Below are 16,112 nucleotides of genomic sequence, written 5' to 3' on the forward strand. Positions count from 1 at the left end.
GTGGACAGAGGGGGCAGCTGAGGTGCCTCCAAAGACCAGGCAAGCTGGGGCCAGGCGGGGAGGGGCTGAGCAGCCAGGAGGCGAGGGGCCAGCTTTCATCCCCTGTTTACAGTGGAAACACAGACTTGAAAAGGTTTCACTTTTCCACTGTTTTTGTGGCAGTGCTGTGGGGAGCAGGGCTTCCTGAGAGCCAGGCCAGCTTTCCAAGGCCACACCGAGTCCAGCCCCGCGCTGGCCTCCGACAGGAAACACCATGTTTTCAATTTACGGGTCCCTGCCAGGTGCCGCGAGCTGCCCGCGCTCCACCAGCCTAGCTGTGCAGGGAGAGCAAGGCCAGACCCCGTGGCGGCCGGGAACGTACGGCGGGCCTGGGGGAGCCTCGCTCTGGGGCAGCTCCGGCCAGTGATGCCTGGCGCAGTCCATAGGGCTTTGCAGCAGCTGATGCGCCTGGTGACTCCTCACTACAAACTCCAATCCCTGGCCTCCTGGCTCCCACATCAGCAAGCCCTACTTACTCCTTTGTGGGACAGAAGGGAAACTGAGGCCCACAGAGAAAAGAGGCTTCCAATGCCACCGGATTACTAGTGAAGAAAGAACAACCTCAACACACATTGGCAGGTCCCCAACTGGGCCCCCTAGCAAAGTGGACTGTCCTGCTTTCGCCATGATGATGACAGCTGGCCTCCACCACACACCATGGCCAGGCACCATCCTTGCCTTTAAGCCACAGAGAAAGCCCAAGCTGTCTGACCTTCGTCTTACAGAACGATTGGAAACGGAGGCCCAGAGGTTTAAGAAACTCTCCAGGCTCACGCGGCTGCGAGTCCCGGACCGCACCACAGAGCTGTCCCTCTCCACCCCTTCCTGGTTCCCTGGTGTTCCTTGTCCGGGCTGGCAGAAACCCTCACTACCATGCAGGCCCTGCCAGCAACTCCCACCTTTGGGTGCTTCTGGGAATTCCCAATGAGCCGAGTGATGCCAGCAGCAGGTCCATTCAGCCAGGGTGCGCTGAGGGCCTAGGGCTGTGCTGATGGGCAGGAGGCTGCCACCCCACCTCCCTGCCGCACACGGCAAGGCCTTGCAGGTCTAATGACCCATGCGCCTCTTCCCAGGGACCTGGTCTCTTGCTCACTGAGGTATTCCAAACACAAAGACGTACAGGTAGATAGTAGGTGCTTAATAAACATCTGTGGAATGACTGAGGAGTTGTGATTGGGTGGGGGAGGAGGGGCTCTCTTCACACAGTGGGTTTGAAGAGACCCGGAGGCTCTTCCCATTAGCTACGAATTTACAATGTTTCTGGGGAAAAGGCGGCCCCGTCTCTCTTCCAGCCCAGGTCCCATCTGCACAAAGCCCTCCCCATGCCCCGCTGCTCACTTTCTGGACTCACTGAGTTCCAGCACTAAACAAAGGGCACATTTTGGGGATCATAATCCCTTGCTTGTTTGTTTGTTTTCCCATGAACTGTCCCCTCCCTGCTTCTTCCTGTCCAGGGCATTGCTGCTCCCAAACGGAGTCACTTTCTAGGTGTGATGGCCAGGCTCACACTGGCTCCCTGGAGTCCTGGGGCTGGGCAGGGAGGCCCAGGAGACGCGGACACGGAGCCTTCTCAGCATGGGGAATACCAGGCTGCCATGGAGGTGGGGGGGACTCGGGGCTCCAGCTCCAGGCTGCCCTTAGAATTGGGAGAAACCTGTGCCCTGCCTAGTCCACAGAGGGGCAGGGACTGTGTGTGTGTGTGTGTGTGTGTGTGTGTGTGTGTATTGTGTGTGCGCACATGCAGGAGATGGGAGGAAGGACACACACATAGGCACGCAAACATGCATGCACACACCCCAGAGAGGGGGGAAAAGAGATTGAAAAAAGAGGGAGAAACCATCCAGTAAGTGAGGAAGAGGGCACAAGCTAGGGCACAAGAGACAAACCAGGACTGAGATGGAGTCAGAAAGAGGCCCAGAGACAGAGAGCCTCTGTGGAAAGGGCGCCCCCTGGAGTGTGCAGCGCAGCTGCCCTGGGCAGGACGAAGGCAGAGAGCTGCCGAGGGGACAGACAAAACAGATGCGTGAAAAAGACCCAGCGCGGGAAGGATGAGCGTGAGAGGGAGGGCCGCACGGGCAGGTGGATGAGAGAGAGAAGCAGACAGGCAGGCAGAGCGAAGGTGGCAGTGGGGCCGACGGAGCACTGTGGACGTGGCAGCCCTAGGCCCCGGTGGACTTTCCTGGGAAGGCTTCCTGCTACCAGCCTCCTTCCCTGGGCAGGTGCTGGGAGGTCCAGAGGAACCGAGAAAGATGGCTGCTGAGGCCCCACTGTGTCCCACGAGGCCCCCTTGCCCTTCGCCCTCCAAGGCCTAGCCAGGTGCCCCAGACGGAGTGCAGCGACCCTGCCCTCCCCCACCGCTCCTTCCCGGGCCTCCGGCGGAGCTCAGGGAGAGGCCCGGGAGGGGAGGCAGGCAGAGCAGCCCCTTTGGACCAGCCCTTCGTCTCTGGGCCTCAGTTCACTCCATCCAGAGGAGGAAGCTGTTGTCCTTTGCTCCCCGGTCCCTCACACCGTGTCTCCAGAATCTCACATGTAGCTGGCGTCTGTGTGCCCCATGTGTTCTGGGCCCTCTCTGCCTCGCCCCCATTTCCTTTTTTCCTTTTTATTGAATGTATTGGGGTGACACTGGTCAACAAAACTATACAGGTTTCAGGTGCACAATTCCATAACACGCCACCCATACACTGTCCTGTGCGCTCATCTCCCCAAGCCAACTCTCTGTCCATCACGTTTATCCTCCTATACCCTACTCCCCCACCTCCCCTCCACCTGTTTCTGAATGAACTCTTCCAAACCCCAAGCTCATTGGACTTGCATTTGAAAGCCCAGACTTATAAAAGTTCATCTCAGCTACAAAGGGGCTCCCCAAGATGAACACCCCTTCCCCTGCCAGCACCCAGGGGAGGGACCCCCTCCCTGCCCACATTCAGTGTCTTCTCGGACATGCTGGGTTCAGTGAAAGCCCATGAGGGATGAAGTGGCTGAGTCTTTCTACAGCTCGAAACCTTCAGTGGTTCCCTCAGCTAGAGGTGCAACCCCCCAGGCCTCATCACAGCCCCTCCTCCTACTCGCTCTCTGGAGCCAACAGCCGGGTGGTTGGGGATTGGCAGTGCCCTGTCTTCTCTTACGCTGTTCTATCCACTTTGTCTCGGCCTCTCCATGCCCCTCCCAGTGGGAGCTCTGTGTCCCAGGAGGCCCTGCAGTCGAGCCCACCTGTCCGCTGGGAACAGCTCTGGACACATCCTGATGTGGGCAGGCCTGATCCCGGCTGCGAGGGCCACTCCAGCAGCTCCAGCTGACTCCAGGCAGGCGCCTACTAAGTGCCTAATCCTCTCAGACCCCATGGAGGAGCCCTACTCTCTTCATTCTAGGGTAAAGAGGAAGAGCCCCTGAGAAGTCAGGTGACCTGGCCTCGCCCAGCTCAGCACCTGGAGGTTACAGTTCAGGCCTGTGGAAGGCGAAACTCACGTACCTCCAGGAAGCCTCCTCTGCTCTCCCTGGTTGGCAGGAGGCTCTCCCCCTGCAACATAAGTGGGTGCTCTGTGCCGTGGGTCTGGCTGAGGGCTAAGGCCTGAAAGTCAGATGAAGCTGGGAGCAAATGTTGGCCCCGCCACCCAGCAGCTGTGTGACCGTGGACCTGCTACTTAACTTCTCTGTTCCACAGTTCACTTACTTGCAAAACAGGCTCTACGAAGATGAAATCAGACGATGCATTAACACAGGCACACATCCAGGGTCCTGGTTTGGGTCATATCCTGCCTTAAGGTTGTGGCTTTTCCTATCTCACCCCTGGCCCCACCCAAATCTTGAAATCCTCTTAAATGTCCATCTGCTCCAGCCAGCCTCCTCCATAATGAGCTTTCCATAACCTCATCCCCCAAAGACTCCTCATGGATCTCAATACCTCCCTGACCCCAGGGGCCCTGGGGACCCCTAATTCTGTTCCCTGCATGGGAGCTTTGGCCTAGACTGTGCACTACCTGAAGGCTGGCATAGAATCTGCTGCTTCCTTGTTTCCTCAAGAGCTGAGCACAGACCACCACACACAGTAGGTGCTTACTACATACCACTGCCTTACTGACTGCAGACAGTGTGGGGAGGAGGGACAGGCTTATGCAAAGGGCTGGGGCCTGTACCGGGTGCCAGGGATGAACAGAGGACTCAGCTGGGCTCCCAGCCCAGGGAGAAGACAGGCTTGCTGTGCAAGAAGGATGCCCGTGGCCAGAGGAGCGCTGGTCCCTTGTGGTTCTGCAGCCCAGATCCCGAGCCCCAGCCCTGAGAATCATCCCAGGCCAGGAGGGAAGGCCCGACAGTGAATAATTCCTCCCCGACACCTGCCAGGGCCTAGTCGCCTCAAGCGAGGTCTTATTAGGACAGGGCCGCCTCTTCACCTCTGCGTATTGACTCCCTTCTTGAGCACCAGTGAGTGGAAAATGGGAGGGAGCCAGCGAGAGAGAGCCTTTTCGTTTTGGGAGCACGTCGCCCTCTGCGTGGATATTCCTGGAAAACTTCCACGGAGCTGACCTGGCTGGGGCAGGAGGACCTGGGAGCCGAGCGCTGCCTGTTGATTTAGGCTGACAGTTTGGGGCAAAAGGCCCCAGTGTTCGGGCGCCGGTGGCCCCTTGGTCCCTGTCCTGAGATGGCCCCGTCTCTTCCCAGGGGCTGCAGAGGCCGGTGTAAGGCTCAGGTCTGATGGGCTGCCCATCCCAGATGCACTGCCCACAGAGAGGAGTGGCACAGCCCCGAGGCCAGACTGTATGCCCAGGGGCCTGTCCCCCACTGTCTCCATGAATGACCTGGCGAGGCATGTTCTACCCTGGGCCTCAGTTTCCCAATCTATAACGGAAGAGGCTCCACAGGGCCACCCTCCAGTTGTGAGTGGACCTGGCAGACGGCTGTGGATCTCACCTCCTAGAAGGCCCAGGGGACCCTCTAAAAGTCGAGTCACAGCCCAGGAACAGCTTTTCTGTCTCTGGGGCTCTTCGCCTGGCAGGAGGCTGTTGACCCGACCACTCTGTGGCCAGAGGGATGGGGCTGAAACCCCCAGAGCTGCCTCCGGGAGCCTGGCAGAGGGGACACCAGGGAACATCCTTCTGATATTCACTGTAAAAACGATTTTATTACTTTTATTTTCTATTATTATTATAACATTAACTGAACTCCATGGGAACGAAGATAAACATCATGGTGTTTTAGGAGCAGATCATCTAAACTCCTGGTTCATTGGTGAGGAAAGTGAGCCACGGAGAGGGACAGGCTCTGCCAAATTCACCCAGTGAGGCCGTGACCTGGTCCAGGGTCCTAGCTCTAGGCCAGCTCCCCATTGCAGGCAGCAGTGTGCCAGGATAGCCCAGTCACAGGTATTATATGGATCGTGTCTGAACATTCAGAGCCCTGCGCCCAACTCCAGACCCAGAGAGGGGTCTGGGAATATGCATGTAGACAAGTGCCCAGGTGGCCTGTGCCTGTTGTGTCTCTATCTTAAAGTGTCGTCCTGAAAGTCCCACTCGAGCTGCAGAGAGGATCTGGGAGGCCAGGATCCCTGGGGAGGGAAGTATGTGGGTACCAGAGCTAAGGACGCCAACCTCAAGCAGATGCCCCAGTGCTGAGATAGCAGACGGCTCCCTGAGAGCATCGGTCTACTGTTAAGAGAGAAGACTGGCGTAGCTAGTGTTGCCTTCCATCCCCAAAGCACCCCTTGCAGGTAGGCGGGCTTCTTCCCACTTTACAGATGAGGAAACTGAGGGCATCAGAGATGAAGTCACGTGTCCAGACTGGCCCAGCTGATAGATGGCAGAGCAGGGATTTGAACCCCAAACTGTCTGTCCCGAAAACCCTTGCTTCAACCACATGTCACCGCACCCTTTGCCACACTGAAATTCACAAGAGTGAGCCTGTGGTGAGCTCTCAGCAGTGGAGGTGTGCAAGTAGCAGGCCCGAGGTGACCCCGACCAGCCCTCCTGGCACTGTGACTGAGGACGGGGCTGGGCTGGCTAAGGATGCAAGGGTGTTCTCTGTGTTTCCTCCACACACAGAGAAAAAATGTTCCCGATTGTTTACAGGTTCCAGTTCATCACAGACCTCCTGGCTCCATCCATGGCCACCCTGGAGCTGTGGGCCAGGAGATGGCTGGGTGCCTCGGCTGGGAGGGCAGGGGTTCAAGGGGCTGGCTCCCCAGGCAGCTACAGGGCCTGGGAGGTGGGTGGGGAAAGGAGCTGTGGTGGGGAGTCTGGGTGGGGGTGGGGCTGAGAGCTCACCCGGCCACCCAGTGAGAGCTGTCACATGTTAGTTAGGCTGTCCCACTGGAGTATGGGCCAGATGGACCGGGCACCACGAGCGCGTTCTACGACGGCTATGAAGCAGAGATGCTCCCGCAGGCTCCAAAAGAGGCCCCCAAAGATGCCGCAGGGAAGCAGCGGAGGGTCCCAAACAGCTGGGAGGCAAGATGTGCTGCTTCCCAAACCGGAACTGAAGAAGGGCGCGAAGCACTTACCAGGAAAGACAGATGTGAGGGGAAAGCTGCCACAGACCCCCAGAAACCAACTGGGCTGGGAGTGGGAGTGGGGGGTGCACCTGCAGTCCTCATAACCCAGGGCTCTAGAGGGTCCTCTGGGGCGCAGTTTGCCCAACAGTCAGGATGAATTGACCCCTGTGAGGCCACACTGAGGTCACTGCCCCCTCCCTATGCCTGCACTGCCCATAAGCCAGAACTGAAACCCTGACACGTAGACCTGCTGCCTGGGGAGTGAGGGCGGAGAGGGCAATGTATGCCACGCAACGCATGCCACTTTCTCACAGGCCTGTGCACGGCCTCAGAGTCCTTCCTAACACGGTCCACCCAGCACATTAAGAACTGGCATACCGAAGAAAGCCTTCCATCCTTAGAGGAGGCTGAGGGCACATGGCTGGGTGCCTGCTGGCTTCCTGCTGCCATTCAGCACCAGCACGCCAGGCACTGTGCTGAGGCCACGGTTCGGAGCTTGCCTGAGCCTTCAAGATGCTTACAGCCTATCAGGGAGACAGCAGGCAGCCAGCCTGGAGGACAGAGACAAGAAAAGGCTGAAGGAGGGGACGGCTGTGTCCACTGGGCCAGCTCAGCGCACACCAGCTCTGCAGCCCCCCGAGGCTGGCAGGAGGCAGCCCCTTGGAGGGGTTAGAGTCCCAACCCTGCCTGTGGCGGGGCACCCAGGGAGCCAGAGAAGCCCAGCACCAGCGCCTTCTGTGACTTCCCGCCACCCTGCCTGACCAGAGCGGCAAATGGGTCCGACTGTCGACAGAGAGGCAGCCAAATGCAGCAGAGGAGCAAAGGGGACAATCGGCTCTGGGTCGGGTTGTCTGCTCCCTGCTGGCCTGGCTCCTGGGAAACAGCTCGCCTCAGGAGAGCCCTTCAGGCTGGCAGGGGCAGGGCCAGGCACGGGCAGACAATCCTGCCTGCCCCAGGCAGCCGCCACCCTGCGGGGAACCTCTGGGATCCGGGAGGGGGTCTGGAGCCAGGGAGGCCCTCCCTTCATGGGAGGAGCTGGCACTCCCCCCCCTCCCCCCAGAGCCTCTGCACCCTAGGCTGTGTGCTTGCTGTTAGGCAGCTGGAAGAGCCCAGGGGTGGGAATGAGCCCACCTTGTTCAGGGCTGTGTGGTTATTCGGTGAAGCCTGGAGCCTGGAACCCACTGCGGGGGGAAGGAAGGAACCTTGAGAGCATCTTCCCTCTGTTCCTATTGAGCTTGGTTGCTTGGGCTCTAGCAACAGTCCTGCTTGCCTCGATTTACCTTTTTGACCAGTGTGCCTCCATTCCTTATTTTTTTAAAATATATTTTTATTGACTTCAGAGAGGAGGGGAGAGGGAGACAAAGATAGAACATCAATGATGTGAGAGAATCATCTATCGGCTGCCTTCTGCACACCCCACACTGGGGATCAAGCCCACAACCCAGGCATGTGCCCTGACTAGGAATCGAACCGTGACCTCCTGGTTCATAGGTCGACGCTCAACCACCGAGCCACGCCGCAGGGCCATTCCTTACTTTGGACTGCGGAGCAGAAGCGGCCTGGCCTACAAGGAGCGTACTTGCTCTGCCAACTCTCATCTGCAAGACGGCCTCCCCAGCCTCAGTTTCCCTGCCTGCAGAGGAGAAGACTGGGCCCTCCCAGGCTGTGTGGTCCAGCACAGCAGCCAGGAGCCACACGGGACTGAGACCAGCGTCTGCTCTGTGGTGAATATGTTAAACACACACCAGTTCCAATGACTTAGGAGGAGGAAAGAATGTAAAATAGCCAATATTATCATTCCAATACATAACACATCGTACAAGACGACGCAGCAGTCTGATGAGCACTGTGAAGGGCGTGAAGGGCAAGGTTTCGGGTTTAGGAGACTCGGGGAGGAATCAACCAGGGCCTCTGACAGGTGGAGTCTGAGGGGCCCCAAGCTGACGGGGCCATGTCTGACCTTGAGGAGGAGGCGTGGCTTGAGGGAGGCTCAAGCCGTAGGTGGGCGTGGGTGGTGGGTAGGTGGTAGGCTAGGTGGTGGGTGACAAGGGCAGAGGACCTCTGAGGCGGAGGAAGTTTAGGAGCAAAGGTGATAAAAGTGGGGATCGGGGGCATGACAGACGCTAGTGTGTGATCTGGCCGTGAAAGGAGGCCGGGCCAGATGGTGGGGCTTCGAATGCCAGGCTGTCGGCGGGTACATAGCAGGCACCCCAGAAAGGCTGTGACCCAGGGAGCTCCCCAACAGCATGCAGGGGAAGGGAGGGTGTGTGGCACTAGGGCCCAGCTCGCAGATCAGACCTCAGGCCTGTGGCTTCCAGGAGTCCACCCACGGCTCCTTGTCCCCAGGGTAAGACAGTTGGTTTATTCATGAGCATATGCCTGCCCTCACAGGCAGCAGCTTCTGGACACCTCACTTCTAATTATAGTGGGGATTCCATTGGTGCTGGAGGAAACCCGGGTTTGAAGCGGCCCTGCAGGCTCCCCGGCTCTAGCCCATGGCGGTGGCCCTGGCCCAGGACAGCACAGCACGGCTACCAAGCAGATTCTCTGCACCCCGAGACGGGGCTCCATCCTGAGCGGTTGGCGGCGGGTCCATGGGATGGGATGGTGCCCCCCTCAGCAGTTGGCCACACACAGTACACAGCCTCCAAGCAGCTGAAAGCGGAGGGCACTGCCTCAAACACCTCCAAGAGCTGGAGGGACAGAGCTGTGTGTTGGCCAGAGCTGGGTAAACAAGGCGAAGGTGGCAGGCTGGGTGCCCAGGGGTCTCCGTTCTGCTGAGCCCGGGCGACGACGGCGGTGATGACAGAGCAGAGGTGCTGCCTGCACGCCGGGCAGGGAGTGACTCCAAGGGAAAGGAGCGGGGTGAGGAGGTCCAGACTCAGGAAGACAATCCAGACGGGGTGTGAGGGGTCTCAGGCGTGGAAGGACAGGGAGAGAGCGGCTGAGCTAGGAGGTGGCAGTGGGGCTGGCTGTGAGGAGGGAGGCGGGAAGGAGCGAGGTGTCTGCACAGAACGAACCAAACAGAAAGAGACAGAGTCCATGGACGGGCAAACACACACACACACACACACACACACACACACACACACACACACACACACCCCACCCCTGAGCAGGGGTTGGAGGCCAAGGAGAGAAGAAGTAAAGAAACAACTAGCACCAAGTGTGCCAGGCTGCTCAGAGGGCTCCCCAAATAGTCGGCCTGCCCTGCCAGGGGCACTGGGCCCACCCCAACACTCCAGACCAGGCGCCCAGGGCTTGGGCGTCCGGAGCAGGAGGCATGGACCTCCAAGAGCCGTCTCCTCCCATGACCGCGGGGAGCTCCCAGGAGAGCCAGCAGGAGGGCGGGCGGTCAGTGTGCTTGACCTGGGCATGCTTCCCCTCGGGGTCCCTCAGGTCCCTTGGTCCACCACAGTCCACTCTGCGTGGTCAGTGGGGTGACAGGACCCCGCTGGCCAGTCCGAATGTGAGGTCTGAGGCGCCAGGGTCTTGACAGGAGCTGCACAGGGGGTAGGGGTGGCTCTCATACAGGGGTGGGCATACTCACATATTTACACACATCCTCATACTCACTCATGACGCACACCAGCACACACACACCCCTGCACACCCTCCTCTCCGGGGAAACGGGCACAAAGCATCTGAGTCCTGCACGGGCAACCCCGCTTCTCAGCTGCCTCCTCTAGCCTTAGGGAAGGGGGCTCCCCTCGGCCAGTCCAGCCTCCCAGTGTCCATCCCAGAGAACCGCACGGGTCGCCCAGACTCAGGAATGCTCTGAGCCCTTCAAATCCGCTGCCCCAGTGCCCTGTGCAGCCCCGGCCTGTTTGCATACATTTTAGTGACGAGGAACTCACCAACTACCCAGAAAGCAGCTTTCAAAAAAGTCCAGGCAGCTCAGACAATTGGGACGTTAAACTAGAGGATGTGGGGAGACAGCATGGCTGCCACCGAGGGGCTTGAGCTGTTGGCCAGACAGTCCTTTCATCATTAGGTTGGAAAGTGACAGGGTTGGCCCATCACCTTGGCTGTCACTCCGAATTATAATAGATCTAGAGAAAAGATGTCCTCCATCCATCTTAGGATAGCTAACTAGGACCCAAGATAACCTTTCATTCAGTTAATAAAGCATAAATTGTGCCAGGCACTAGGATGTGGTAGTGAGCACGTATAATCATTTAATACTCTGTTCTAGTCTGACACCGGCCTCTCACCTATTTTACAGGTGGCAATGCTGAGTCCAGGAAAGGCAGCGACTTGCGCAAGTCACACAGGGAGCCGGTGGTCCTGGGCAGAGCCTCTCGCGTGCTGCAGCAGGCAGACCACTTCCAGCCCCGGGAAGAAAGGGAGAAGCCGCCCACCTGCCATTCCTGTCTCAGCATTTCTGGGACACAGAGGTATTGATTACCACCTCGCCCTTTTCTTTTTCCACCAAGGCTTTCTGTTTCTCCTTTTTTTTTTTTTTTTTTTTTAGAGAATACACTCCAAGCCGCTCCTATGATTAATTACTAGCTGCCTAATGCTCCACCACTGGCAATTTCTGGAAAGGGAATGAATTACCTTGAAAAACATCCGAAAAGAGAACCCACCGTGAAGGAGAATCTCAAAGGTTACCTCACAATTAGCAGTGGGTTCCCGCGGCATTATTGAGCTGCCGGCAGGCCCTCGGGGAGGGCAGGCTGCCAGCCTTCGGGGCCACCCTCTGGCTCTGAGGTCAGCCGGGCTTGGAGGCCTGGGCAGAGGCTCCAAGGCAGGAACAGAGGTGGTTTTCTGAGCACCTACCGTGAGTCTGCCTCGTGGCTCTGCCCCTGCCTCTAAAGCATCATGTGATGCTTAATTCCAAGGGACCACGGTTCAAATCCCCACTCCACCACTAGCTCCATGGGTTTCCTAACCACTTTGGGCCTCTGGCGAGGGAGGCACTAAACACACCTCCTCAGGGGAACTGGGGGAAGAATCATACATTTAAGGCACAGAGTGCCCGGGACACATACAATCTCACCAGCTATAACATTTAAAAATACACCAGGCTCCTAAGCCTCCTCACACCAGCCCTCTCAGCAGTGTTGGTATAATTTATCTTCATTTTCAGAACTGACTGTCCTAGAAGGAAAAGGACTAACCCAAGGTCACACAGCTGACAGCAGGAAGGAAGGCTGAGTACTGCGCCCTGGTGCCGGAGCCGGAGTGAAGCAAGGAGAATCCCCGGGGCTTGCGTGGCCCAGCCTCTCAGCACGAGGAGAGAAGCTGAGGGCAGCAGGGAGACGAACTGGCATGGCCTCATGCCAGGGCGAAGACTCCGGCTCCCCACGCGGGGCCCCAGAACCTCGGGACAGAGGGCCCTGGCCCACGTGAGCATCTTTGTGAGGCTTCTCATCCCTGGGTCAGGAGCTACAGAGAGGGATCACACACGTCGCCCTTGAGCATAAGGCCAAGTGCGATCAACTCAGAAATGCACGCTGGTGTCCAGGCCCTCCTAGGCTGGAGGACCAGTTTGTGTCCATCCTGGCATTTGTTGGTCCTCAGGGAGAAACTGAGGCACGTGGGAAGAAGCAAGGCCCCAGCATCCTTGAGGAACACGCTGGCATACCCTGAGCATTTACTGGTGGTAGGTGTGCCTGTTCCCCCCGCCCCCAGGGGAGGCAGGTGCTGCGATCCCCATTCTTCTTTCATAGACAGGTAAACTGAGGCACAGAGAAACTGCACAACCTCATGGTGGACAAGTGGCAGAGCCGGGATTTGAGGCAGGCACTCCGTCCCCAGCACGCAGAGACATGCGAGCGCTCATGTGCCCACCTCGGTGTATTTGGGGGAGAGGAGGGTGGGCAGCCACAGCACCCAGGCCAGTAACAGGCCTCCACTCACCCAGGCCTCTTCCTGCGTGAGGCCCACATGACACGGGGTGCAGAGTGGTACAGATGGCTGCTGTGCCAAGGCTGGGGACACCAAAGCTGCCCCTTTCCTGGGGCGCATCCCTCCACCCCTGCCCTCGCAGCCTCTCTAGAGAGATTAGGCCTAAGAGGCCCCTGGGGGCCCTTTCAGGGTCTGGCAAGGTCTCAGCAGGGTGGCTGTACCCAATTCCACCTGTGGCCCCAGTGACAGGCTCAGTGTGCTGGGACACCACTGTCCCTTCCCCAAGCACCAGGCCAAGCCCAGCTGCACACCTACCTCAGCGACCCAAGAATCACCAGCGTCTCACGTTCTGGTCGGTCAGCAGTTCGCAGCGCCCCCGCCTCACTCCATCTCCATCCTGCTGCAACGAGAAGGCTGGTCAGCGGGTCCACGCTTGAGCCCAGCCGCCCACCCGCTGAAACGTTTACTGCCGGCAAAACCGAATCATCCCGCGCCACAGACGGGGCATCTGAAGGACCGAGAGGAAAAGGGGCATCATGACGCAACGGGCCCCTGGCACCCATCTGTCAGCTACCAGCTCTGAATTGTGAACATGCTCCTGACCTCCCTGTGTTTCAGTTTCCTCACCCGTCAAATGGGATCACGATACCTCAGACATCGTGATCCCGGGGATCTGAGAGGATCTAGGATCTATGGCGACACAGCACTTGGCATTCATTTCATTCATTCACTCAAGAAATATTTAACACACCAGAGCTGTGAACAGGATAGTGGGACCTGCCCTCGTAAAATTCTGAGAATGAGCAAATAGGTAATGAAAAGTGGTGTCTGCCGGAAAGAATGAGTCCAGGGGCTGTGCTCATTAGACCCAGGGTTCAGGGCCCCGCTCTGGGGAGGTGAAGTTGAAGGATGAGCCTGAGAGAGGCAGGCCAAGATGCATGGAGCAGCATTTCTCACAGAGCGAACAGCACATGTGGAGACTCCAACATGGGGAAAGCCTGGCCCAGCGGAAGACCTGAGAGTGGCTGGTGTGGTGGGTGCAGTCAGGGAGTGGGGGGAGCTGTCGAGAAGGTGGACAGGAGCACAGGAGGGTCTGAGAGCCGAGGGATATGACCCGAGTTCTGGTGTGAGAGGCTCTCCATGCTGCTGGGGAGGAAGGCCTTGGGAGGGACAGGAGGAGGCAGGGAAACCAGTGGGGCGGCTGCTCCAGGGGTCCAGGCCAGAGACAGGTGCTCAGAGCAGAGGGAGCAGAAGGCAGAAGTGGACCTGCCGGTGCTGGGTGTGGGGTGTGACAGAGGGAGGGAAGAGGCGCGGACACCCCCTTCACATCAGTGGCTTGGGCTTGGAGGAAGCAGTGGGCTGAAAGGACATGATTATCTGTTATGCGGGCCCAGTTGGCCTCTTCTCAATGTGTCACCAGTACTCCCGCCCCTCACTGCCCCCCAGCACTCCAGGAGAGGACCTCCCCGGCCTGCTGTGGTGGGAGCTGCAGAGTCCGTTTGAGTCCCAGCTGTGCAGGCGCCCTGCGGGTGGCTCCTGCAGTCACCATGTTCCCTACACCTGCACGCAGGGCTGAGTGCAGCCCAAGATGGGGCCCGTGGCCAATAGTGGGAGAGGGAGTGCACACCCATGCTAAACGTGGGCTCCCACCTGTGCCAGGGGACCGAGAGGCCTCAGACCCCGGCCACACCTCACTGTGCAGCAGGCAGGGCTCCCGGGGAGAGAAGTGGATGCCCCCCTATAAGAGGCACCGCACAGCCTGGTGTTGGAGGTGTGGGCTCAGTAATGAGAACGACCTGGTTCAAGTCCTGGGTTCATCCTCTTAGGAAGTGGGTGGCTTTGGGCAAGTTCCTTAAACCTCTCTGTGCCTCAGCTTCCTCGTCTGTGCAAAGGGTGCGGGGATGATAGGAGACCTCCCTCGGAGCTGTACAGACTGTATTAGGCTCACGACTGTGGACACGCAGGCAACTGTCCAGGCACGGCAGCTGAAGCATGAGTTACGGTACCCGGCAGCGGCTGGCTCGGGGCTCCATGGTGTGCTGGGTCTGAGCCCCAAGCCCTCAGAGCTGCCATCCACACCCCAGCATGGGAGGATGTCTCCGTGTCCTGACCCTTGGGCTCTGGCAGCTCCATACTTTGCACCATGGGAACACAAATGGCCCTTGGGTTCACTGACTCCTGCTCCCCATTTCACAGAGGAGAAAACTGAGGCCTGGAGAGGGGCAGCGACTGCCCCCATCCCGCTGTCATGAAGCAAGTCAGTGGCTGGGGCAGAAGTGGAATCAGCCCCCGGCTCGGGCCTTTCCCAAAGGCGAGCTGGCCCGCGGACCCGCTGACAAAGAGGAAATCATTATCTTGGCAGCTGAGACAGAAGCCCGAGCCGGGAAGTGCTCGCTCACTCCGTGGGCATCGTCCAGGCCTCAGGGAATGATGCCCGCCGTCCTGCCTCCGAGGTGACCCGGCTCACGGTGCACACGTGCACCTCGCTGTCCCCAGCGCCAGTTCTTTGGTGTGGGCTCGGGCAAAGGGACAAACAGACCTGGCCAAGGTCACATAGTGAGGGCACCACACAGGGGCACCAGGATAAGAGCTCAGGCGCTGCTGGGGGACTGACCCCCTTGCTCACGGGCCTGCACTGGCCCCCCACCTGGGGAGACAGAGGAGTGGGACGCTCGCCTTGGCTGAGCTGTATAGTGGGCTCTGCCTGGGATGCTTCTCTGACCATCGGTGAAAAGCTGTGAGGCAGAAACCGAGCTAGCATCCCTCAGTGACACGCGGGTCCCAAGAGGTCCCCTAACTTCCTAAGGTCACACATAGGTAACAAGGAGCTAGAAAGTGGTAAGAACAGAGCTATGACATGAGCAGTTGGTCTGTCCCCGTTCATACTCTGCCCACTACCAGGCCACCAGCAGGGAGCCCACAACGGTCCTGCTCAGAACCAGGGCCGGGCATGCAGGCTTCCCTGCCACCGTGCGGGCACCCCCTCCCACTGGATGCCAGTCAGGCGGGGGCTCAGGCTATGAACAGTGGCAATATCATCCATCCTCATGCTTGGTGACCTCAGGTGTGGCTCACACCTGGTGTGGGCTTGGCCATCTGGTGAGACCAAGGAGAGACAGTGGGACGAACCGGTGTCCTGCTCACAGCCTGACTGACCACAGCCATAAACATGTGGGTCCCCTGCAGGGGGGTGTTTTCTGCTCAAAAAGCACTGGAGCCATGGAGTGGGTGTAGCCTGAGCCTCAGGGCCTAGCGGGGGTGGGGCCCAACCGGGCTCCCTTTGGGATGGTGCCTCCCCCCACCCCCCCGCCCAGAGGACTCTTGTGGGCTCCTCACTCTGGGGGTGGGTGGAGTGGTGAGGCCCCAGTGACTGTGAGGGCAGGAAGGGGCAGCGTGCAGACCGCAGACTGAACCGTGCTCTCACTCCCTGCATGCCAGGAGCTCCCAGGGCAGGGCAAGGCAGTAACAGTGCCCACCCTGCGGAGTAAGATGGGGCCTGGAACATGGCAGAGGCCACTTGGATTGGAGACTGCCCCAGGACCCAGATGCGTTCTCCCAACCACACCCACCTTTCCATCCCCTCCGGCTCCTGGGATCCCCTGGGAAGAGCAGGGTGTGGGCTTAGGGGAGGCACCAAGCCAGGCTGGCTGTGGCTGTGGCTGTGGCTGTGGCTGGCCCAGAGCGATGCAGGCTGGTCCCGGATCCCTGCAGGACAGAGGTGCCTGTGCCTCAGGGTGTC

General features: G+C 59.0%; 1 protein-coding gene across 3 annotated transcripts in view; it reads right to left on the reverse strand.

Moving 5' to 3' along the window:
* The window catches only part of ZMIZ1 (zinc finger MIZ-type containing 1), a 222,608-nt gene that overhangs the window by 125,421 nt on the left and 81,075 nt on the right, over positions 1 to 16,112 (reverse strand). For all 3 annotated transcript variants that reach the window (XM_079793044.1, XM_079793043.1, XM_079793042.1), the window contains exon 4: positions 12,689 to 12,770. The gene's annotated coding sequence lies outside the window, so the exon portion shown is untranslated. The remainder of the gene's footprint in view (positions 1 to 12,688; positions 12,771 to 16,112) is intronic.

Source organism: Cnephaeus nilssonii (assembly GCF_951640355.1).
Source record: "Cnephaeus nilssonii genome assembly, chromosome: 16".
NCBI classification, from domain to species: Eukaryota; Metazoa; Chordata; class Mammalia; order Chiroptera; family Vespertilionidae; genus Cnephaeus; species Cnephaeus nilssonii.